The sequence below is a fragment of the Crinia signifera genome, chromosome 3 (genome assembly GCF_055691185.1).
Source record: "Crinia signifera chromosome 3, ASM5569118v1, whole genome shotgun sequence".
NCBI lineage: Eukaryota > Metazoa > Chordata > Amphibia > Anura > Myobatrachidae > Crinia > Crinia signifera.
Window position 1 is genome coordinate 223,381,066 of NC_139219.1, and position 25,961 is coordinate 223,407,026.

Below are 25,961 nucleotides of genomic sequence, written 5' to 3' on the forward strand. Positions count from 1 at the left end.
CCGAAACGTTCTCCTGCCATGTTTTGAAAATACATGTTGATCATTTAACCAGTCTTCAGAGTGCCGTTTATTCCTGTGATCAGGATTGGAGGTATATGCATTACATTCGGGCACCTGAAGCAAGCTGCACCATCATTGTAACGGTGCCGGCAGAAGTGGAGTTGTGTATATATATATATATATATATATATATATATATATATATATATATATATATATATATAGGTGAAGAAAGAAGACTGGCACTCGTAGGTCTTTTTAAAGTCTGTATTCAGCAAACAGTGGAAACAACCAACGTTTCGGGGCAGCGCCCCTTTGTCAAGGTGTGTGTGAACAAAATACAACAAAATAGTGCTTACCTTAAATAGGGGTGAGTGGGTGGGAGGCGGCTTGTCATGCTGGGCCTGGCCTGCTCCATCTGCGGGTCGTGGTGCCGGAAGCGTCTCACCGTAAGTGATGAGGGAGATAGGACGCTCGGGCTCTGGCAGCGCCGGAAGTGATGCGGCGGAGGGAGATGGAACGCAAGCTGACTAGCAGCCATGGTTACTGTATGGTCCAATAGGACCCGGTGGGCGGCACCGTGGCTCCAGCATCACACGCAACCACACGTTATAAAACTGACCTATGCCTTTTCGCACAGAGAAATCAACTATCTTGACGTCTCAGCCACGGTCAACAACGGGCTATTGAGTACTGCAGTCTATTCCAAACCCACCGATAGGAACACCCTGCTTAGGCAAACAGTTTCCATCCCAGAGCGTTGAAGAGGGGGCTACCTAAGTCCCAAATGGTAAGAGCTGCCAGAATCACCAGTGACCCTACTCTGTTACTACAGGTTCTAGACAACTTTGTGGCCAAGTTCCAACAAAGGGGCTACGACTTAAAGACCCTTAAACAACAGAAACAGGAGGTTTTGACTATGGAGAGAAAAAGTCTCCTTGAAAGGGTACAGAAACAAGGGGCAAGCCAACAAGAAATTCTGCCATTTGTGACAAGATTTAACACCGCCAGTGCCATCCTCCCCAGGGCAACACGAGCCTTGTGGCCCATTATAAAAACGGACAAAAATCTCCCAGGGTTCCAGAACAAGAGGCCTATGCTCTGCTACACTAAGGGCAAAAGTATAAAATACACACTGGTGCACAATGATGTCACAGGTTTCTTAACGGCGGGCATCAATAAAAGCAATTTTCTCAGCAAAGCACCAGGGTGCTATAGGTGCATTAAATGCATCACCTGCCAGCACATGGACATTGGCACCCACTTCACACACCCGAAGACACAGCAGAAGTTCACCATCAGACAAGTGCTAACATGCACCTCAACCCACATTATATATGTGATCACTTGCCCATGCAAATTGACGTACGTGGGGAGAACCATCAGAACTATGAGGGAGCGTATGGCCTTACACCGCTCGGCTATTAGCCAAGCCCTAACGGGTAAAGGTAACGAACAACCCGTGGCAAAGCATTTCGCACAGGAGAAACACAAACTATGCGATCTGAGACACATGGCAGTAGACCACATCCCTGAGAGCCTAAGAAGAGGTGACAGAGGCGTCAAACTGCTACGCCTTGAAGCAAGATGGATTCATCGTCTAAAATCAGTGAAACCAGGGGGACTGAATGACAGACTGCCACTAAATGTCTTCTTATGAATTATTGACTTAGGTTCGATCTGCCCTCACCAACTTCACCCACCCTGCCATAGAGGGGGTGATAAAATGATGACAGCAATCACCCAACAGGCCGCAGTAATTGATCCTTGAGCCAGGGTCAGCTTGACCCCCGACCCCTGGTCCATCATCCAGGGAGTCGGGCTCCTACATTGTGTGCTTTTCTTTCTCTCCGCTACTTCTTTCTATCCCTGTGATTTTCTTCCATTGTATTTATATTATGCTCTTGATAGGCCCAGGAAATAGGCCGTAGAACACCGTTATGGCGTATACACGCTTATATAGTGTGCTTTTCTTTCCCTCCGCTCTTGCTTACTGTCCCTTTGATTTTCTTCCTAGTATATATCGTTATTATGCATATTGGGCTTTCATATAGTACCATGTGTCCCATCTGGCTTTAGTCCAATTTGGGGTTCAGCCGAAAACGAACGCAATTGCGCTCTGAGTGTGCTTTTTCTTCTCTCCGCTTTGTCTTACTGTCCATTTGATTTTCTTCACTGTGTATGACTATGTATGAACAGGTACCTCTCCTCCAGCAAAGGTTGCTACAAGGGTGTCCTGACCCACAGAGGAGTCCCATGCGTATACACGCCTACAGTGTGCTTTTCTTTCTCTCCGCTTTGCTCTTACTGCCGCCTCCCACCCACTCACCCCTATTTAAGGTAAGCACTATTTTGTTGTTTTTTTTGTTCACACACACCTTGACAAAGGGGCGCTGCCCCGAAACGTTGGTTGTTTCCTCTGTTTGCTGAATACAGACTTTAAAAAGACCTACGAGTGCCAGTCTTCTTTCTTCACCTACACTGTCTACTGGGACAGGCACCGGGGCTATTGACCTTAGAGAGGGAATGCCGGACCGCACTACGATTATATATATATATATATATATATATATATATATACACACACACACAGAGAGACAGAGAGAGACAGAGGGCCATATTCAATGAGAAAAATTTGCCGTGTTTTATGGCGAGTTTGTGCTATTTTTGCGTTGGAAGGAGCATTTTGCTCTCCAAAAGTGAACCACCCTATTCAATGTGATATTTTCGCTGTCTTTCTAAGTGATTTTCGCCGTGTCTCTCCGTGTAGCAATTCTCCATCTTTTCATGGAGAACTGGAATGTGAACTTTTAAACTAAAAGGTTTTTTTTTTTAATTTTGGTGTAAAAAAATCAGGAATTTTTTTCTGTGAAGGGGCATGTTATTTTTATTCATGTGCTTAAAGCACATGAATATATATTTAATAAAAAAAAAAAATATTATTATTTTTTTACACAGAGCAGCCAGCAGGGGGCCGGAGCGCTAGAGCCGCTCATTAGATATTTATATATTCACTGCACCCGATCATTACATATGCACGATCGGGTGCAGTGAATACTGGGTCCCCCGCTGGCTATAGGAAGGGGGGCAGCTTGGTCCCGGGGAGCCCTCCTCCCCTCCATATATGTTCTGGGGCAGCCAGGGAGACTTTAATCTCCCTGGCTGTTACCATCCCCCGGCTCCCTGCCAGCTCCCTGCCGCAGACGCTCGTCCGCTGCAGGGGTTAAGACTCGCCGCGAGTGGCGGCGAGTCTTAACCACATTGAATAGTGGGAGCAGGAGTGGCAGCGAGCCCTCCGGAACAGGGCAAGTGCATGGCGAGAGAAAAAATCTCGGAGAATTTTTCTCATTGAATATGGCCCAGAGAGAGAGAGAGAGGAGAGAGAAAGTGATAAAGAGAGAAATTGCAGTGGGTCTGCACTCACTAAATTATGTATAGAATATTGCTAGTGCATCCTTGATAATGTACCAGATTAATAAGAAGAATTCACTTTAGAAAAGTTTTTTTGTGCAATGTAATAGTAAAATGTATAATGTATAATTCAAGTGGCAGCGGGGCCCACATGGGATTTCCCCTCTATCCAGTGGCATAACTATGAAAAATGCACCACCACTGAAAAAACAGTCAAGTACCACCCCCACCCCCACCCCCACCCCCACCCCTATGATAACTGCTTGTTTTCATGGTATTCCCCCTCCCTCTGGAAACTGCTCCCCACTGCTGCAGTCTGGCTCACCACTGCCATTGTCTGTCTCAATTACAAATGTCTTTACCAAAATATCCACCACCCTCTCTAGCAACCATAATGACTGTCTCCTCTAAGGTGGCAGACATTTTGGGAGGAGCATTTTTAAAGGGAGGCAGACCCCAGCGGCGATGTATAGAGGAACAAGTGGTTTCAATAGCCCCTGCAGACCCCCAGTGCTCACAAGCCACCACAGGGTCTGTTGATACGCCACTGTTCGTACCACTATGGGCCAGTCTGACCCTTTGCATATACATATGTTTAGGACAAACTAAATGGGCCAAGTGGTTTTTATCTGCCGTCACAGGATATGTTTCTATAAATACGGGTAGTTCTGCTCCGACTTTGTTTATTATACCATTTGCACTATTTATAGTATTATAGAAAGAAGGAGTTTGGAGAGTTTAGAGAATAGCACAGTAATAACATCTTGAGAGCGCAGTCACCATGATTTCTAGCCATTATTTTCAGCTGACTACAGTACCTCTTGTTTCCATTTTAAATAGCACTAGAAGATGCAGAGCGGGCATGAGACTGTTGAGATATACAACTCTTGATAAGCAGAAAAGTGCATTTAATGAAAGCTGGATTTATGACTCAGAGTGGTAACCTATAAACACCAATTCTTTTGCAGTTCTGATGAGGTGTTACATTAACACCTTCTCTCACCTTCCCCTGATCACAATAAACTTAGTGCCGCAAATGACTAAGCTCCTGCTAATCCAGTGAACATTTTGCCTGACAGACCCTGCAATCTCTTGAGCATGTCTGATTTCCAATTAGAACATTTGCCTGACTAGCACACCTACTGTACATACAATAATCAGCAGTTCCCTGGGAGCTGGACCTCAAGAATCTTTGGACAAATAGAATTTGCCATAACAATATACTGAATGTTTACGTTTGCAAGCAACAATATAATAAAACATTACTTTTTAAATAAAACTAGTGTGTGTGAGTTGCATTAATTCTTTCATTTGGTCAAGTGTTTCTGTTATACCGTTATTGCTTAATAAATGCAAAAAGTATTGTGCAGTTTTTTAACTATTTTCCCTAATTTCATTATAGTTGAACAAGCAAACCATATAGCAGCACTTACTTTACTGTGTACATTGGCTGGTGGTTTATCACTCTCTATTTTATCACTTTTCCAGGCCTAGCACATCTCACCCCATAACTGCATTTGTCCTGGCACTTAACTTTCATGAAGCTGCTTATTCAAAATAATGAACGGTGTGGAAAATAACTGAACAGCACCCATGAGAGCTAAATCAGTGGCGTAGCTAAGTTTTGGGCGGGAGGGGGGGGGCGCCCCCCCCCCGCCGCCAAGCACCCGCCGCCCCGCCGCCCATGCAAACCCCCCCCCCCAATCCCCCGCAGCCTTGCCTATCGCGCTGGTCCCGGCGGCTCCGTTCTTCTGCTGAGGACCACCACAAAATGGCCGCCCCCATACAGCAAACAGTTTCAGAGAACAGTGTGCTATATGGGAGCGGCCATTTTGTGGTGGTCCTCAGCAGAAGAACGGAGCCGCCGGGACCAACGAGATAGGTAAGTCTGCGGGGGATTGGCGGGCGGGGTGTAACTATAGCACCGCAGCCCCCGGCGCCCCCACATGCACAGCGCCCCCCCCCCCACGCAGTGGCGGGGGCTGCGGTGCTATAGTTACGCCGCTGAGCTAAATGACTGCATAAGAATTGCAATGCCCCCTATAAGTAAAGGCACCCATACACTATGGGCGAGATGTTTTAAAATGAAAATGTGGTAAAACCCCTGTTTTACCGCATTTTCCTATGTACTATTACCTGGCCGCACCGATATCACCAGGCAGGGTATCGCCACCTTTGGGTGGCGATACCCTATAGAGGCCTATGGGCTTCTTTTCCTCGCTCACTGCCTCCGCCACAACCCTGCCACCTCGCCAACCCCCCTCTCCCCCTCCCTTGGACTTACCTTTTTACAGGTCCTCCTGGACCCCGGAAGGTAAGCCCTTCCTCCACTCTAGCAACGCAGCAACGCAGCCGGACCTCCTTCCGGCTGCAGGGGGGGAGGAGGTGCTGGGGACAGCCACGCTGTCCCTGGCAAGCAGGCAGCTGGGAGGTGACGGAGACCCCCCCCCCACAGACCACAGTACAGGTATCGCGGGGGGCCTCCATCATCGCACCGCGATGCCAGACACATATGTTAGTACATATGCGCTGGCATCGCAGAGGGGGCATGGCGAAGGGCGGCGATGTATATTAATACATCCCGCCCTACGTGACTTAGACCCGATTTCACCCGATTCCATAGGATCGGGAAAAGAGATTGGATGAAATTCGAGCCAAATTGCATTTGTATGACATCCGATACGTTCTGAAACGCAGTCCAGTGCGCATCGGGTTGGATTCGGAGGTCAGTCCTGCAGAACATAAATCAGAATCAGACCCATCAGGGACACATCGTGGGGGCTTTTTAGCACCTGTGATGTATTGCGTATGATTCTGTCCGTATGTGTGACCAGCTGGCACACCCCTATCTGCAGGTCCGACCACCGAGCGAGGGGTGGCGGGCAGGAGATTGGAAAAAAAACATACAAAAGAATGTGAGGCCAATGATTGGCTGAATTAGCGTCTGCCTATTCATTTGCTAAGGTTTTTTTTTTTAATTTTACTGACCCTGCTGAAGATGCAGCTCCCCAGGACTCTTTACATGTGATAAATTAATTGCATGTAAAAAATGTCACGTGAGCCTCCCAAGAAGCTGCCGGGCGGCTCACGGGGAATTGGATGTGACTTCTCCCCTCAGAGAAGTAGCATATTGTATGGGGGCCTTAAGATGTAATGTGTACAGATCCAATGCACTTTGACTCCGTGATGATTTTTTAATTAAAGTTCTGAGCTAACATAATCACGCCTGACATCGCCACTTTATAAGCATCTGTGTATAAAGATGAACCAGGAACAAATAGCTCCTGTTTACCGTAATCATAAATGTCTTTCTTTGGCCATCTACATTGTTGGCTTATCGTCATTGATGTTTTTGCCCAAAATCTTTGGGCCTAATTCAGAGATCGCAAAAGCAAAATCTTTCCTAAATAGGCAAAACCACTGTGCATTGCAGGTGGGGCAGATTTAACATGTGCAGAGACAGTTAGAATTGGGTGAGTTATTTTGTTTCTCTGCAGGGTAAATATTGGCTGCTTTATTCTTACACTGCAATTTAGATGTCAAACAGTATGTAGGAAATAGTGTAGAACAAATGGTGCCTCCTAATAACAAACACAGATAATAAATTCAAGGAACAATATTTCCATTCATATGTTATCACCATCATTCCTTTAGAAATTATGTCAATCTCGATCTCGAAACAGGTCCAATTGGGGTCAGGTTACCATAAAATAAGAAAAAACTTATACAATGAATAGGTTACATGACATAAAATGTAAATTTCCTGAAAAAACAATGGATAAAAACTTCAGGAGTGATTCAGGGAGCAAATTATCAAGGTAAGAACTGATTTGAAACAGTTCTTAAACCTTTGAGTGCCAATTGAATTTGTCAAAATAGGTGTAAAAATTGCCAGGTTAACATTTTTATTCATCATAATGACCTGTAATGTTTACTTTATATAGGAAATATAATCTTTTTTGACACAAGATTTTTTTATTTGAATTTATATAACAAATGTGAGCGACACTGGGATTTTTAGCGGCTATTTTGCACATCTCTCACAGAGAAGCTGGCACGCAAACGGTTTAAAACTCTTTGGAGTTCTCCAATAATTTCAATGATGCCACTAGTGCCTGGGGCGCTCAGCATCACATTTGAATATTGGAGAAATCCAAATTTTATTCTGATGAGGAGCCATTCAACTGCAGATTCAGCTCTCTGAAAAGAGAAGCGTAAGCAGCCACAAAATTTGTGGAAAAAGATGTGGAATTGCCAATACATGTCTTTTCCAATTTTTGGAATGTTTCTGAAAGATGGGAAAAAAGTAGAGCATTAAATAAATAGAATGGGAATTTTATCTATTCTATATGAATACGGCAGATATTTCAGAAGGTTGGAAATATCTATGTAGTTTTCTAGTGACCGCATATCTCCATGATCTACAGTATATAACACTCAGCCCCTGCCCTTAGTTATTACTAATGCATTTTCTCCCATACATATTTAGTTTTAAAAGTTCCTGCAGTTACAGTGCAGTAAGCAAAAACGAAAATAAATAAAATGGAAATAATCAAAGTATAAAATGTTCATAATTCAGAATACTTCAGGGTTTATAAAAACATAATCCCCAAAAAATTAAGATATTGTATTCTAATATTCATTATATACTTTTGGCCTTTTTACTGTTAAGATGTTACAAGTACAGTAACACCTAGTTGAGCAAATCTCTAGTATTTCCTGTGTTAAGGTTATAGCAAGTAAGCCCACTCGAAGCAAAATCTTCAAAGGCTAGTCTGCTACCTCCTGTGTTAGTGCCTGTGTGAGAAAGAGATGTAGTTTCACTCTCTGCCAGCAGTTGGCAGTGTTTTGGAGACTCACGGACACTATATATATATATATATATATACCACCATGTTTAACTCTACATCAAGGAAGTTTGCCCTAAACTGCTCAAATGAGTATGTAAACTTAATAAATGGGCTGGCTGCATTGACATGGGACATGAGCTCAATGAATGTATCTGGCCCTCCTGACCACAGTAGGAACACATCGTCAATGTACCGTGTATACAACAATATTTTCTCACTGATGGATGTGTCTGAAAAAATAGCTCTCTGTCTGTCATAAACATAAAAATGTTGGCGTAGGAGAGTGCCACAGACGAACCCATGGCACACCGCCTACGCTGCACAAAAAACTCACCGTCGAATAAAAAATAATTACGCAATGTGAGTTCCAATAAAGACAGAAACAATTTATGACTAAATTCTGCATCATCTACATTTGCCTCAAGAAATTCTTGTATGGCCTTAAGGGCCACCCTCATGTGGGATGGACGTGTACAGACTGCACACGTCCAAACAACACATGAGGGTACCCACTGGCAATTCACCCAATGCTTTGATTTTCAAAAGGAAAGCTGTAGTGTCCTTTAAAAAGGTGGGTTGTAATGGTAACAAAGGTTGCAAGATACTGTCCAGAAGAACTGAGACCGGCTGCAGCAATGATTCCCTGGCTGAGATTATGGGCCTCCCTGGTGGTTTAGTGGGGTCCTTGTGGATCTTAGGGATAGAATATAATATCTGAACTTTCGGGAATTCCACACATAGGCCCTTATTCTGATCGGTGCGGCCGGAGCCGATTATGCGGCCAGGACCGTGCGTGCGAAATCCCGCCTTGCATACGGATCGCCAACTCCGTCCGTATGCGGTAAGAAGCTGTGCGAACGGACCGCACGTGTATTTTTCACGGAATACGCCTCCTCCATCTAAGGGAACCTCCCCCATCATTCGATGGTCGCAGACCATCGAATGCAGGACCGAGTGCTCCACCAGCACCCGCAACCTCAGACCACACGGACATTTTTCCGTGCAAAAGCAGGGATATGGGCGGGCAGCTGACATCCGGCGATGTCATATATCCGCCCCCTACACGTGCGTCACCGCCGCATTACCATACGTACGCCCAGCATTTGCATGGTAACGCCCATGAAACGCGGGGCGTATGCATATGGTAATGAGCCCAAATAGCCCTTCACGCCCCTCTCCACCCCCTGTTCGGAGTGTTCACATATCATGCGGGATTTGGCCGTACGCCCCGCTCGCACATGCGCAGAGACGCCTCTGCACATGCGCAGACACAAAACATCGGCGGGCCGAACGCACGCGGATATATCCGCACCGATCAGAATAAGGGCCATAGTGTCTTCCACACTTTAGTTGGTAACTTGCCCTCCTGGTGGGCCAGATTTAATACTCCGAACAGTTCCTTCTGGTATTCCCTAGTAGGATCCCTGGACAATTTCTGGTATACCATTGCATCCTGGAGTTGGCGCACAATCTCGTTACAGTAATCTGTGATGTTTTGAATAATAATTGCCCCGCCTTTATCGGCAGGACGGATGACAATAGATTGATCTTTTTTAAGGGATCTCAGGGCTTCTGATTCAGCTCTTGTCAAATTGGGGCGAATGGGGTGCAGTGTAGCCAAAAATCTATTTACAGAATCGTCCATCAGCCTGGTATAAGATTTAATAGAGTTATTGTATGACACAGGGTCGTATTTTGACCTTACTGCCTTTTTATGAAAGGATCGAAGACCGTTTTCTCAACCTGCCCCACTGCATGCTGGTAGTGTTCTTTTAATCTGAGTCTTCTGGAGAACTGGTGCAACTCCATCTTCCAGCTGAACTCCTCATACCGATTGGTGGGTACGAAGCTAAGACCCAGATTAAGAACTTTTTCTTCAACTGAATTTAGGGGGTGGTCCGACAGATTAAAAAATCAAACTTTGAGTTTGGTTGCCACGATGGTCGCTGCTTTGCGGGCCTCTCTTACCCTGACCCTCCCGATGGGTGGTCGGGAATTTGTAGCCATGGCGCAGGCCCCTAAAGGGACTTGATCTGTTGGTCCTTCTTCTTCTACATCTGAGACTCTAAAGTCGCTGTCGCTACTGCTACGATCTGTGCCAGTTTTTCTGCTCTTATTAGCATTTTTGTTCCACGGTCTCCTTCTCCTCTGTGCTCCCTCTGTGGGCTGATAGTTGTCATTCCCATATAACCACCGTTATACCCGATTCTCTTCATAATCGGAGTCAACTGTAGTCTGCTTGTTATTTTTAAATTTCAACAGGTCCCTGTAGTGTTTGTCACATTTTTCCTCCAGTTTCTGTAACCAGTTCGGATTGGTATCTGCATTCCATACTGCTTTATGCTGTGTGTGTGTGTATATATATATATATATATATATATATATATATAAATATATACAGAGAGAGAGAGAGAGAGAGAAAGAAAGAGATGATTAGAATCATACCGAGAAGCAATACAAAATGTAAAATCCTCATTGAAGAAGTACTCCACAAAAGAGTTGATTTTCTTTATTCCTGAAAACACCATTACCCCAGAGCCGAATTTCCCATTAGGCATGTGAGGCACGTGCCTAGGGGCCGCACATGTTTGGGGGCGGCACTTGGATGCCTGTGATGGTACTGTCAGCCCAAAATGTACCAATAACTGCAAAATATCCACTGTACTGTACTATATTCCATCTTAAATAGAGTGTAAATGGATAGGACAAGCAGATACTGCCCCTGTAAACTGTCCTACTTAGTAAATATGTATTCATAATAAAAGAACATGTCACAGTTAGTGGCTTTTTTAAAATAAATCCATTAGATTGGCTGTTTTCAAATGAGGGCTTATAAGTAATCAATAAAAATAATACAATTAGGCGGGGTGGGGGGGGTGCGAAAATTATTGTTGTGCCTAGGGGTGCCCTCATCCCTAAATCCGCCCCTGCATTACCCTAAACAAATTCAACTACTGTATAACTACTAACTTGAATATAAAATTCAATGAATCTATTTATTTTGTCTTACAATTTATTTGCACAGTTGCACCATCTTCTGTTTACAATAAAAAAGGGCAATAGGAGTTTGAATCATTATAGCGGAGATGTATTAAATAGGATCAATGAGATTCAATTTACATTCACTGGCATATCTATAATTAGTGCAGTGTGTGTTGTTCACATGGGCCCTCGAGGTCTAGGGGGCCCTCGAGGTCTAGGGGGCCCACTCTGCAAACTGTCCTGCATTGGCAACAGCAGTGCTGCAGAAACCATCAGTAAAATGGTGCAGTGGTCATTTTCCCTTCGTTTCATGATTGTGCAGTAGGAAAATGACCAAGAAAATGGCCTGGCACCCATGTTTTCATATAAAAGACCAAGAGATCCACAGATCGTAAAGAAAATTTTATTATTATTATTTTTTTTTTTTTGGCCGGTGATAATCCTATGAATAGGGTGTAAACCCCAAGCCATAACTGCTGATTAGAACGGTCACAGCAAACCCTATTCTGGTTGTATCCCTCCAAGGGTGACTGACACCTGCTAAGTTAGGTGTTCACCTTTAATAGCCACTGGAGGGAAAAATTAAGTGTGCCCCAACTCTAGTGCCAGAAGGTCTTATTGGGAACAAAGTGCCAGAAAGAGACAAGAGAAGGAGCTAAATAAGGATATTAAACCAAAGGAGGATACAGGTATAAAAAACAGCATCATCGCCATAAACTAGAAAAGAAGCGATCTAATCGCACCAGTGATCTAGATGCAAGACTATAACACCACACAAAAGCATAAAATAACACCACACAAAAAAGCAGAATAAAAGACCGCACAAAACGTACAGAATATGCCACTAAGAGGTGAAAAACCTTAATGGCATAAGAATACATGACACCAATCTGCGATGCAATGAAGTACCCAAAGACATATCTCATGAGCATGGACGGCATGCAATCCCCAAATAAGAAGAAGGAAAAAGGAACTTAGGATAACCAGATCTCCTGAACGGAGAACTCATGGATACCGAAACTGGACCAGGAGCAGGCAAAATAATGCTCTAGTTAGAAATTACCAGATTCCAGCCAGGACCGAATGGAACAGAGGAGAGGCAGGAATACAGATAGCAGAAGCTATCACCTGCAGGACTGTGTTGGACTGACTCCATTAAAAAGGCCTGGGTGGCCAATGACCAAGGGAGTATCTAGCCCAACCTCCCATACCTGATTATCCAGCTGCAGCTCAGCACGCTAGACTGGCATCTCCCATTGCCCAGCAACCACAGAAGAGGAAGTTGTCACCTGGCAGCCGCCAAGTCTCTGATTTCCAAACGACCGAGCCGGAAAAGGCTGCTGCAGAGGGAATGGGAACCGCTGCACTTGTGGTAACCGACAAGCCAAATTCATAGCACCGTGGCTAACACTGGTGTGGCTCTGTGGAGAGGGCATGGCTTCATGGAAGTGAGTGGCATCATGGCCTGGACCCCCGATTTTTATCACTGTAGTGTTCCAGGAGGTGTAGGCTGCCTCCGGGTAGTGCTGTGCCTGCTTCTACACAGTGACATGAGCTGGGTACTGCAGGAGCAGGCACTTTGTTGTGTCACCCCCTTGGTGGGTGTGATGCCACTGCATGGAGTTAGGATTTGCAGTCTAGGGACCCCCCCCCTATATATTGTTTATTGTGTTAATGTATGTACATATAAAGGTGGAGACTTCTCCTGCCTGAATTAGCATCCCTCCTACCTGCCTGACTTTGGGGTGTCTCATGCCCTAGACTTACACTTTTAGAATCTTTTGAAAATTAAGAACTTACCCAATGATGAGGTTGCCTGGTTGCGGTCAAGAACTCCATACTTGGGCAAAATTATTAAGATCCTCATATTTAATTGCAAAATGTATTACATTTCTGATTAATAATGTTTGGATAGTGCATCTTCACTCTTTCTTTCTATATGAATCCACAATCAGTCAATGAGGAGTGGCTAGCTAGTGACATTCATCATCATCATCATCATCATCATCATAGGAGGATTTGCACCACCCTTAGGCACCGACAAGTAATACAGCCAATGACATATATACAGTATGTAGCTGTTAATGGTGGTACGGATTCCTCAGCTTACAAATATGCAAACATGTCTTTCCTTCCCACATTCCATCTCTCCAAGCATCAAGGTTCAGATCAGTAAACAGTCATACAGGATTTTGGTAATGTGCAGTTTAAATATAAGCTCATCAGCATGTGCCCCTGCATTTGTAAATCCCTACTTTCACAGACATGGTGCAACAATGGTGTCAGTTCATTATGTTCTATGATGTGGTTGGGGAAGGGCGGGAAATTCCATGTGGGAGCCAAAAAAAAAAAAAAGAGAAGCCTAGGATGCTTTCAATGAGGTTTGAGGCCAAATCTCACTAAATAAATGCAACAGAACAAAGTGAATATTGTATGGATCACTATGGAATATGTGACTCATCTCTAAAGGTCATACAGAATTATGATTATAAAAGGCTATCCTGAGGGACTATTTGTTAATAAGTTATAATTAGTTATAATGTTGTTATTTCATATTGTCAAATGACAAATACTGACAGTAAAATCGATGTTACTATTTTACTCACCCTAACAATGCTAGAAATTATTGCTAGAAATTATTGGTGAATATTTTGTGTCATTCTGCTTTTCTCACCTGATATCTAAAAATACCATAATGAGATAATGTATACTTTGCGTGTCAACCAGAATCACCCCCATGATTGTGTCCATTTGCAAACCAATCAGAGGCACCCCCATTATATAACTGACACTAAATATGTTAGGTGGGCAGGAGGATCAGAGACTCTGCAAGGTAAAAAAAAAAAAAAAAAACAATACAAATGAATGCATCTCTGCCAATCACTGACTGCCCATTCATTTGTATTGGTTTTTTTTCCTTGCAGAGTCCCTGATCCTCCTGCCCAGTTCACTTGTTTCCCTCACCTGTTGACCGGCGTCCCCCATCCTCTGTGTCCGCTGCCCAGAGCCGGCCCTAACCAAGTTGAGGCCCTAGGCAAGATTTTGCTTGGTGCCGCCAAAGACCTCTGCTACAGTAGTTTCACCTCTTACCATCTCCGGCTCTCCTCTTGCAGCTCCCCAGCATCCAAAGCAGGCAGACCCTGCCCGGCTCTCCCCCTGCAGCTCCCAATGGTCCCCTGCCTGCTGACCCTGCCTGTCTCTAACCCTGCCCGTGTCTCCCCCTGCCCGTCATTGCCCTCGCAGTGTCCCCCACCCGGAGGCTGCAAATAAGATTAAGGAAATCTTATGTGCAGCTGGTCCGACTGCCCGACTCCGATCTGATGTGCACGGGACCGTGCATCGGGTCGGACGGAATGTCTAAACATGCGATTTTCATCAGAATCTGGTGAAATCAGGCCCAAATGGCACTAGTGTATGGGCACCTTTACATCTGGCCCACCTGCAGTGTACTGTATATGGTTTTGTCCATTAGAGAGTGATTGTGCCTTTGCGAGTGAACCAGAATAACCTCCTTAGTGCCTGACATAGTAAACAAACTTTGTTTCATGTTTTGAAACCTTGTTTCATGCACAATAAAATACAACATAGTGAATTTTGAGTTTCACATATGTGTCCCGTCCTCAATTTACCTCATTGAAATATAACAATATTCCAAAATACAGAATGATCCTTTATCCAAAATGTTTCTTGTCTTGAGCATTTTCGATAAGGGATACTCAACCTTTACTGTTACATGCTACTAATGGCATAACTGCAGGTATTAGGGATCGCAGGGACAGCCGTTTTTTTTTAGAGCAGCTGTCCCACTGGGAAGCGATCTAGTAATTTGGTATCTGACACCCCAATAATGTGGTCGTTAGAGGCATAATGATGAATATCCCTTTTTTTTTCCTGAATATCTTCTCAGGTCTATTTATAAGTTTAGGTTTCATAAAAATAGGCTTTAATACACGGTGGGACTTTCCACACAGTATTACTCCTGTGGGGGCATGGTCATCGGCTCTGTGAGCTGCTGGCCATGCCCCCAGCCCCTCTGCCTACGGGAATAGATGCTGTGAGCGTCTACTTACCACTGTGCAGCAGTTGACAGGGTGGTCTCCCAGCTGCGGGAACGTTCCCATGAAAATCGGGACAGTCAGGAGCTATGAATATGTGTGAGCGTCCTGGCAATGGGTACCATTGGTAGGATGCCTTCTTTAATAGTCAGTAGGCCTAATTCCAGCAACAATGTCAGTTCAGTTGGGAACTATCGGTATGAAATGCGCACTTGCATATTGTAATTATTCTCAGGGGACAGGTGGGCAAAAATATATATTTTATATCTGTCTCCGTTACTGTAACAAAAAAAACTACTTCTCATCTGCTGTCTTAAAATTATACTGAAACAATAGAAGAGTCATAACAGTTGTGATACCTTCCTGTCCACACACCGCAGCATGAGTAAGTGTAGACACGGAACACTCACTTTTACCATCTGCAAATCTTACATCAAACATCTGCTTTACAGCAAATTCTCCATCTGTCACACATCTAACCTAGTTCCAAATATAATGCTCACTTCAGAGGAACTGGCATGTCTTATATACTGTAGGTAGATCTGAGCTTTATTTTTTATTGATTTAATACAATCCAAATTTTGATACATTTTCTAAAAACCTCTGGTTGCACCCCACAACTGAGTTCAGCACATTCATACACACTCGGTGCAGTCATTACAGGAATAATGTTTGGTATTTGTAGCAATGCTGATATTGCTAATTTATTAAATTATTGTCTATTAAATACAGTACATTACATTGTACATTGGGTACATCTACCCCCAGGACAGGGCTTATGAAGATCATGGATATGGTAATCTCATCACTTTTCTTAATGATATGGAGTGTCTATACACAAACAAATATTTCACTCTGGGGTTTGCTGACCTTGGAGAGCTGCGTCTGGGATGAATGGGAAACTGCTGCCTTAAGGTGTCCAAAAACGGCACGATTTAATGTCAAATCTCTTGAAATCCAGAACACTCCTGGCCAAACAATGTTATGCACACACACAGAACGATTTTGTAAACAATCAGAGGATTTGATGGGTCATTTAATGACTGCAAATCTTAAACACATTATTAGCACATCGTTCATCAAGACTACACACAGAATAGAGGGGTAATTAAAGAAAGCAGTGATAAAGAAGAAGTGATAAAGTTCCTTGTACATTATCAGCAGCCAATCGGCTCCTAGCTTTTAAGTTATAGGCTGGGTTTAAAAAGGGATGCAATATGTCTGTGAAGGATGTCCTTCACAAACATATTTCTCGTACACACTGGCCAATGTGTACCCAGCATAACTTCCAAGAAATGATCAGTGATGACTCACACTTACACCAGGAAAAGAGGAAAGCTTAAGGTCAACAAAACCATGCAATGGAATGACATTTATACCCCTTTTACACCAAAAAGGAGTGCCAGTGACATGGCCTGCAGGACTACTTCTGATCTTGATCAAGGAAGAAATTGAAGATGAGGGAGTTAGTGGTGTAAATTGTAGGCGCTTGGATACAACAACAGGAAAAAGGGATTTAGGTGTCACTGGACTGCTTACACTCTTAGCCAAACATTTGGAACCTGACTTACAATATGATAAATGCACTGTGACATATAATTGAGGATGTGCCTAGGCATCCTTTCCACTACTTATTACGCTTTTTCAAAGTACATGAGCTTGCTCCGGGTGCCCTGGATGCACCCTACGCCGCTGGGTGATATACTCTAGTACAGTGTTGTCAGCAATTTTTTTCACACCATAATAAATAAGCTCACTATCTAAATCAGTGGTTCCCAACCTCGGTCCTCAGGTACTCACAAAGTACATGTTTTCCAAGTCACCTGACAGGTGCACAGGTGCACTCATTACTCACTGACACGTTTTAAAAGATCCACAAAAGGAGCAGATTATTTCACATGTGATTCTAAGTGGAGACCTTGAAAATGTGAACTGTTCGCGGTACTTGAGGACCAAGGTTGAGAACCACTGATATAAATAATAAAAGATGAGGCAGCAGCATACTGTATATTGCTGGAAACAACACAACACCTGTGATGATGCAGTAGAGAATTGATAGATAGATTCTGATTCATTGCTATGGGCAACATCACCTATTTTCATTTTTATAAGGTTTAGTACATTTACCACTTATAATATTGGTAATAGCTCAAATAGTAATAAATATGAGGATAACGACAATAATGTGGGGAGTATAGTCAACTCATATAGAGAAAGGTACTTCCTCATCTTTGCGGCCACCACTATGCCAGTTACGTTAGCCGTTACTTAACCGTTACGTAACGATTTTCGGTGAGGATGTACCCCACCCGCCTGTATCCATGTCACCCTCCTGAGTCCACGCCACCATCTATTACCTTTAGAAAAGTTGTGGTAAGCGAAGCTTCGTAAGTTCTGTAGCGTAAGCGGTGGCTGCAAAGATGAGGAAGTACCTACAAAACTTTAAAATATAGTAAGAAAAAGAAGTGCAGATAAATGGAAACAATGGGTTAGATGTAGTAATGAAAGTGGAAATGAACATGATATTGCACCACATTGCTAGTCATAACTCAGGTGTATGTATGGAAACACTGAAGTAAGGCTTAAGGCATACCTCCCAACTGTCCCGATTACAGCGCAACATTTCCACTATTGGGAAACTGTCCCGCTGTCCCTCCCACGGGTGGCATTCTTTTCGATTTTGTACTGCATGCGATTTATCTGATGGGCTGTACTGCATGGTCTGGCAACTATGACTATAGATAGAATATCGCAAGCTATTTACCACAGGTGCTAAAACAGCCACTATGTGCACCTGACACCTCAGCTGCATATGCCACTGCATGCAGGTCTGACCTGACCTCCATGCAGTGGCATATGCAGCTGAGGGTTGATCCCCTGCTGCACTTAGCAATAGAGTTTGCTGCCCTTATGAAAACAAGCAGTGGCTATATTGTTAGGATAGGTGGAGTGCGCATAGTGGAGATCATTCAAATGCAGCTGGATTCAAAACCATTGCTGCTTTCTTGGATGCAAGGCTGGTGTAAGGCTTGTCGGCACTCTAGGCAAAACCTCAACCAACTGTCGTCTTCCCAACCCCACACTGCCACCAATACTACTTTCCAGACCCTCAAGTGATAGGGGTTTATTCTAGTTCATTCTTTCTGACAAAATCCTTCTTAGATGGACAAAACCATGTGCACTGCAGGGGGGGCAGATGTAACATGTGCAGAGAGAATTAGATTTGGGTGAGTTATTTTGTTTCTGTGCAGGGAAAATACTGACTGCATGATTTTACACTGCAATATAGATCTCACTTTGAAGAAAAACCCCACCCAAATCTAATTCTCTCTGCACAAGTTACATCTGCCCCACCCGCAGTGCACATGGTTTTGTCCATCTAAGAAGGATTTTGTCAGAAAGAATGAACTAGAATAACCCCCATAGTGTGGAGGTAGCATCTTAGCTGTTACACAGCTGCCACCTGCATTAAGTACAACAAGGATGTCTTCCTCATAAACACACTTCATTTTGTCATAGGTAGACTTGGTGGCCCCCACCTTCCCCCTATATCCAGAAGCCCTGGGCAGCTGCCTAATGGTAGACTTGGTGGCCCCCACCTTCCCCCTATATCCAGAAGCCCTGGGCAGCTGCCTAATGGTAGACTTGGTGGCCCCACCCTTCCCCCTATATCCAGATGCCCTAGTTAGCTACGTAATGGTACAGCTGGCCCTGCTTGGATGCAGCAGTGATCCCACTATATTGTAATGCAGCAGGAGGCTTCAATTACAAATAGAGGCCTCCTGCTGCTAGGATGCAGCATTGGATCATTCAATCACCATCAGGTGATGCCAGGACGTCTCAATGTTATCATGGAGATCCCCAGCCTCATTCTACCCCCTAAACAGGGACAACATGCCTACATGCCTATGTGTGTCTGTCACCACCCCCTCCCGCCCCCCATCAATCAATGACAGTTTGATACCAACCTGCATCATGTGTCACAGGACCCATTTGCACATGTGCAGAACAGGTCCTACGCATGCGCAAAGTACAGAAAATATGTACTTAGTGCTGATCAGTGCTCTTACAACTGCACCTGAATGACCCCCACTAATTAAACATTGTGCTATCTCCTATTCCTTTCAAAGGAACTGAGCACATTACAGGCCTGTTTTAGAGATGCAAGCAAATCGCACGTGTCATCCTTTTCCTGTGTTTACCATTTCCATATCGACCTATTGCTTGTGTCAACCTTTTGTCCATGTTGACCTAGTGCACGTTGACCTAATGACTGTCAACCTAGACACTATTGACCAAGTGAACCAAGCCCCTGTCTGAGCAGCGTAGCACAGGTGCATAATATGAATCTTGGTTTGATACAGTGGCGTTATTAATCTGTGCAAGACCTTCCAGGCTACCCCAACCCCTGCAGACGGACTTGGTCAAAGTTTGAACGTGGGAGGAGTCGCTGCCCACTGGGCACATTTAGCTTAAAGTTGCAGGGCGCCAGCTCTACAACCCTTAGTCTCCCTGCCTGGAAGTCCCACCCATGAGGCTTGCTGAGGTAAAGTCAGATTGGCATATGATGCAATTTGGGTACACACCGGGGGGCATTTGATGTTTTTTTTGTCCAGGTGATCCAAGTCCATGTTGAGCTTTTGTCAAGATTGACTTTGCATTGACCTTTTGTCATTGTCAACTTTTCGTTGTTGATCTATGGAATGTTGACTCTTCCATACCCATAGAAGACACAAGGACAGTAGTCTTTCAGGTTGAAGGTTGCACTACAGGATGTCAGCCTGTAAGGAGTCTTAGACCTGGCAGTAACTAAGGGAGAGGCAGACTCTGATCCTTCTGTCATCTGTTTCAGTAACTTTCTAGCCCTCTGGCTTGTGCATAAGACCTGGGGCAACCATGCACTGGTGAGAGCTTTTTTCCTAAATGGAAGGGCAGCTTTTAGTGCATAGCTGCCTAGCCTCCTGCATTCTGCAGGAGACTCCCTGAAATAGCAGCAATCTCCCTCTCTCCCTGATTAGTCTAGCAATCTCCCTCATGTCACCTAGCCCACATTACACTGTTACATTTTTGGGATAAAAAGGAACGAGAGATAGATATATTTACATTGGATCATCAGCACCATTTCCCAGCACTTTACCAAGTATAGTATCTCTTGCTACCTGCTTCGGGGCTCATCTACATTTGGATATAAGTCATTTTAAATTACACACCCACGCTTCTAGGTGCCACATTCAAAATCTCTTTTCACAATCTCTCCATATATGGAACTAGACACGCCCTTGGGGTGGAGCATGACACACTCCCCCCAATGTGGCGCTGTGTTAAATTCTATTATCAACTATAATCTTCCTGAAACTAGTTTTCAAAAGTAGGCAAGCATGTGTTAGTGGCTACGCTGGTCTCTTGTGTACAGTGATGGAAACGGTCTCAGGCATGACTTGCACTTTGGTCTAGTGAGCATATCGTGACAACTATTCTCCAAATGTGCTTGTCAATAATGGCTGAAAATGGGAACCGGGATTTATATTGGCTACAAAACTATTGTTACGAGTGTTCCCATTTTCAGGCTGGGCATCGAGGGTTGTTTTTATTTCATGTCCCTAATATTTGTCTAGACTCTGATGTCTGCGTTTTAATGCTCTACTCGTATTAAAGTCATTAAGCATTTCAGTGAATTTTACAACAGCTTATAGCAGAAGCAAAATTTCATGACTGGAGTATTCTGCTTCCTCCCACATGGTGTTTTCTTAATTCATATGGCCTAAATCTTTATCTGCTCCAGCCTGAATCAGCTATATATAGTTTTCAGTTATGAATGTTATTTTCCTGTAGAAAGGTCAGGCTGTGCATGGAGAGGAAAGCTATGCTTATTAAATAAGGAAATACATTTTTTTTATTTGTTTTTCATTTTACATAACTCTGCGTAATTCATGGTTTCAAAATAAAGTTAGTGTAATATAAGCGTCATGGGCCCATGTGGTGCGTTTATATTATTATACCATTGTGTCTAAGGAAAAAGAAAACATTGTTCCTTTTTAAAAGGCTGTGTTCCTACATTGATGCAAATGGTAATGAAAAAGGCATGATTATTGCTGCAGATTGTTCCAGTTAAATTCATAGATGTCAGTCATTCTGTTACTTGCTGTCTCGTGTTCTGTGGGAATGTATAAATTCACTCATAACTGTGATGTAGTCTGTGCAAATCTGTCCTCTTAATTTACAAATTGCAATGTGATTTTCATTATTAATTCCAACAATTCACCAATTTGCCATAACTCAGTACCGTCAACTTCTCACATGTTTGTAGGTAAAAGTGTCAACATTATACAACCAGTGCCAGTTACAGATCAGGGTTGAAAATGATTTAACTTTATGTAGCATCTGTCTGTTAAATGTGTAACCCATGTTTGCTGGGGCATGGTAAAATTGTAGTATCCTTAACTTTTATCTTCCAGAGGATCCGGTCAGCATACTGGTATTCGTGATGGTAACAGCTGGAATTCCAACGCCAGACTGAGGTGAGATTGTTGGCAGAACTCCGACAACATCCACAATGCCGGCGATGGAATCCTGACTGCCTGTATCCCAAACATATCCCGAACAAAGGTATACTGTAGGCTGGTTAGATTTAGACTTGGGGAGAAGGGTTATCGTTAGGCAGTATAGGGTTACGCTGTTGGGGGAAGGTCAGGGTGTGAGGTGCAGGGTTTGGGTTAAGTACTAAAAAGGGAGGATTAGGGTTAAGCAATAACAGGTTATGGATAGGGTTAGGCTGTGCAGGGGGGCGGTTAGGATTATGCACTAATGGGGGTTTAGGATTTGGCTTCAGAAAAGTTGGATTGGGGTTAATCTGCTGGAAAGGAGGGTTAGGGGATAGGGGAAATGGTTATAATACTTGGATACTTATGATGTATTTGCCGGGCGCCCAATTAGCATACCTACGTAGGCATAGTGAAATCGCATTGCATGGTACGTTTTTGCCATGCGATGAGTACAATGTGATTTCACGCCCCCCTGTCAGTCAAAACTCCAGAGGCGCCAAGACAAACACCCCCAGTATCCACGCCACCCCGAAGCGTGGCGAGCGCAGCGTAACGCATCCTCCTGACCTTTTCATACCCCCACTATCCACGTCGGCGTGGAGTTGATTTTATATAGTGTGGTGAGCGCAGCGAGCCACCGAGCCCAAAGCGCGGCGAGCGCAGCGAGCCCCGCGAGGGGACGCGGAATACATGTAAAGTAATCCGCGTTCCCTCTCAGGGCGCGCTGCGCTTGCCATGCTTCGGGCTCAGTGACTTGCTGCGCTCGCCACACTATATGAAATCAACTCCACGCCGATGTGGATAGTGGGAGTATGAAAAGGTCGGGAGGACGCGTTCTGCCGCCGCGCGCCACGCTTCGAGTTGGCGTGGATACTGGGGGTGTGCAAAAAATACATTCCATGGGTGCTTCCACAATGAAGCACCCATAATATCTCATTGCATGGGTGGCCATACAATGAAATATTGCATCGGATCGCACGGTGTGTATGGTGCTGTGCGATCCCATATGATATTTTATTGTATAAGCACTTAATATTAACTAAAGGGACATTGTATCGCATCTCACAGCTCTATACACGGCGTGCGATGCAATTTGACTACGGAGAATAGCCCAGTACGCTAAGAGCATACTGGGCGCCTGGCAAATACATAAGTACCAATACTTGTTTGTTGGGATTGTGTGCATTGGGATGCCACTGTCAGATATATGACCGCCGGCATCCCACAATCTAAAACCAAATGGGCTAAAAGACCTTTCCCAAATCTAACCCTCCACCCGGTGCATTACAACAACCTCCCCCTAGCCTAATCCTAACCTCCCCTCTCTCTGTGTGCTGAATCCCACATTTGCTGCCTAATCCTAACTCCCCTGGTGTGTTTGATACCACTCCTGCATTATAACCCTAGCTCCCCCCCCCCCACAACCCCAGTGTCTAACCTTCGCACCACACCCCCAGGGGTACTCAACCCTAAACTTACCCAGTGCACTGGATCCCATTCCCACAGCCTAACCTCCCCCCCGGGTACCTAACCCTAACCTCCCACCAGTACAGTGGCTCATTACATATGCACTGTGCCTTTTTCTGCGAAGTTTACGGGCAGCCGGCCTATCTAGGCCTATGCTTATGAACTTTTACTGCGCATAATCGAGAGTCTGTTGACTTATGCCATTGCGGTATGGTATGGAAATTCAAAGTGCTCTGATCAGAGATCCCTAGTTAAGGCTGCTGAAAAGGTCATTAGCCAACCTTTGCCTAGGATGGCAGATATTGTTTTAAGGAGGGGGAAAGCGAAGGCTAAGAAAATTATTCTAGACCCTAGTCATCCCTGCTGTTCTCTTTTCTGCCTGTTGCCCTCTGGGAAACGTTACAGGTGCTTGAGTTACCATACTAGTCGGTTGCGGAACAGTTTTTTCCCATCTGTTATTTTGTGTTTCAAATTGTGATATATGAATTGTGAGTATTTCTTTCTTCTCTTCTTTTCTTCCTTGTGAATTTCACTTTACATTTTTTAATGTTGTAGTGACAATAAATTATTATTATTATTATTATTATTATTATGATTATTAGGTGTTATCCTTGACTTTGAGCTTCCCTTTGTACCTCACATTCAATCTGTCTCAAAATCATGCCACATATTTAAAATTCACCCTTACCTTACACAACACACTGCAAAAACTCTAATCCATGCTCATCATCTCACGCATTGATTATTGCAATGGTCTCCTTATTGGCCTTCCCCAATACAGACTCTCACCACTACAGTCCATTATGAATGCAGCTGTGAGACTAATCTTCCTAGCCAGACGTTCATCGTCTGCAAAGCTACTCTGTCAGTCACTTCATTGGTTACCTGTATTCGAGCGTATTCAATACATAATTATTTTACTTACACACAAAGCCATAAACCAAACTACACCAACATACATATCTTATCTTATCTCAAAATATCATCCAACACGACCTCTAAGCTCCTTCCAAGATCTGCGTCTCTCATCCACACTCATTACTCGCTCCCATTCCCGACTGCAGGACTTTCTTCGGGCTGCACCGACTCTGTGGAATGCCATCCCAAGCACAATAAGACTCTCCTCCAGTCTCCAAACCTAAAAGCGTTCCCTAAAAACTCATCTCTTCAGGCAAGCTTATCAAATTCCAGAACCAGTCATAGAACCTTGCATTATGGTGGAATCGATGCAATAAACAATACAGTATCTATCCTTATGTATCAATGCCTATTTCCCTATAGATTGTAAGCTTGTGAGCAGGGCCATCCTACCTTTGTCTCTAAATACCCTGTTTGTTGTATCACTGTCTCCTTGTAAAGTGCAATGGAATATGCTGCCCTATATAAGAAACTGTTAATAAATAAATAATAAATTGTACTTGGTAGGTACTGTAGGTTAAGAAGTGTACATTAAATTCATGCAAGGTGATCAGGTGAGTCTGTCCAAGCTAATATGGCTAACGTGCATTGCATAATACTATTAACACTTTCAGAAATAAATTATTTTATTGCATTATATTTTAGCTATAAAGTAGAAATTTGGATTTTTGGGGGGAAAATCATGTGCTGCCACTGCTTCTGACTAAAGTGATATTGGAGCAATTCAACTGTTTGCGCAGATTGGGGCCCACAATCTCTGCTCACATTATACTGAAGTGGCGAGCAGAAATTCACCCAAATTCAAACTTTCAGCCAAACTCAGCACCCCCAGCACAGGTTTTAGCATCTGTACATGAATGCCTGGTGCAATTGGGCAAAGTATTCAAGATAAGAAATGGGCACACATGGCAACCGACCAAATCCAAAGACTACAATCCTGCATGTGTCATGGTCTTCAATTGACTAAACGTTAATTGAATTTTAAACCAGTTCTATTAATAATAACATCTCTAGTAGACTTGGTTGGGTCAAGGTGCTCTTGTATCATCATTTATTTGGATCAGAATGTACACATTTATTCAGTCTTTCTTGTGTTAATAAATGTCCTCAGTTCTATATCCTCCATTACTATCAATAAGTTGTTTCAGTGTAATTGGATTACCTACCTTATAGAAAATAAAAAGTGCACAATCCGTTCATTCTTTAATATATAATTTAGGCTTCTTTAAAGCATGTCAGAAAGTGGCTAGTGGCTAGCGAAAGCTTGTGTAGCAGGATCCAGAAACAGACAGTTGTTACACCGTTGGGATAACGTAAGGACAGCTCCCTGGGCAGGGCCGGATTTGTGCCTAGGCCCATGAGGCACCACTTAAGGGCGGCAGACAGGCTGACATTCTGTTAAATAGCAGCACGGCACAGCTGGTGGGCAGCGGCGAGTGACGAGCGTCGCCGCCGCAGACAGGAATTATCATGTGTAGGCGGCAGCGCCGCTCGTCACCCGCCACTGCCCACCCACTCTGCTATGCACATTACATCACCGCTTAGTGGCTGGGTCCGACGGTCCCCCTGTGCGTTCTGAAATGGCTCAGGCTCACTGCTGCCAACGCCCGCCCATTGGCTACTCTACACACACACACACACACACACACACACAGTCTATTGGCTGCTGTGTATCCAGAAGCTGAGCGGCACACAGATCCTCCCTGCAAAATGTTGTGCCTAGGGGCGGCCTGACC

General features: G+C 44.1%; 1 long non-coding RNA gene across 2 annotated transcripts in view; it reads left to right on the forward strand.

The window, feature by feature from the left end:
* LOC146064253 (uncharacterized) overlaps positions 1–25,552 on the forward strand; it is a 51,792-nt gene extending 26,240 nt beyond the window's left edge. For both annotated transcript variants that reach the window (XR_014471776.1, XR_014471775.1), the window contains 2 exons: positions 21,754–21,904; positions 24,089–25,552. This is a non-coding gene — a long non-coding RNA (uncharacterized LOC146064253). The remainder of the gene's footprint in view (positions 1–21,753; positions 21,905–24,088) is intronic.
* Positions 25,553–25,961: the final 409 nt, after the last annotated feature.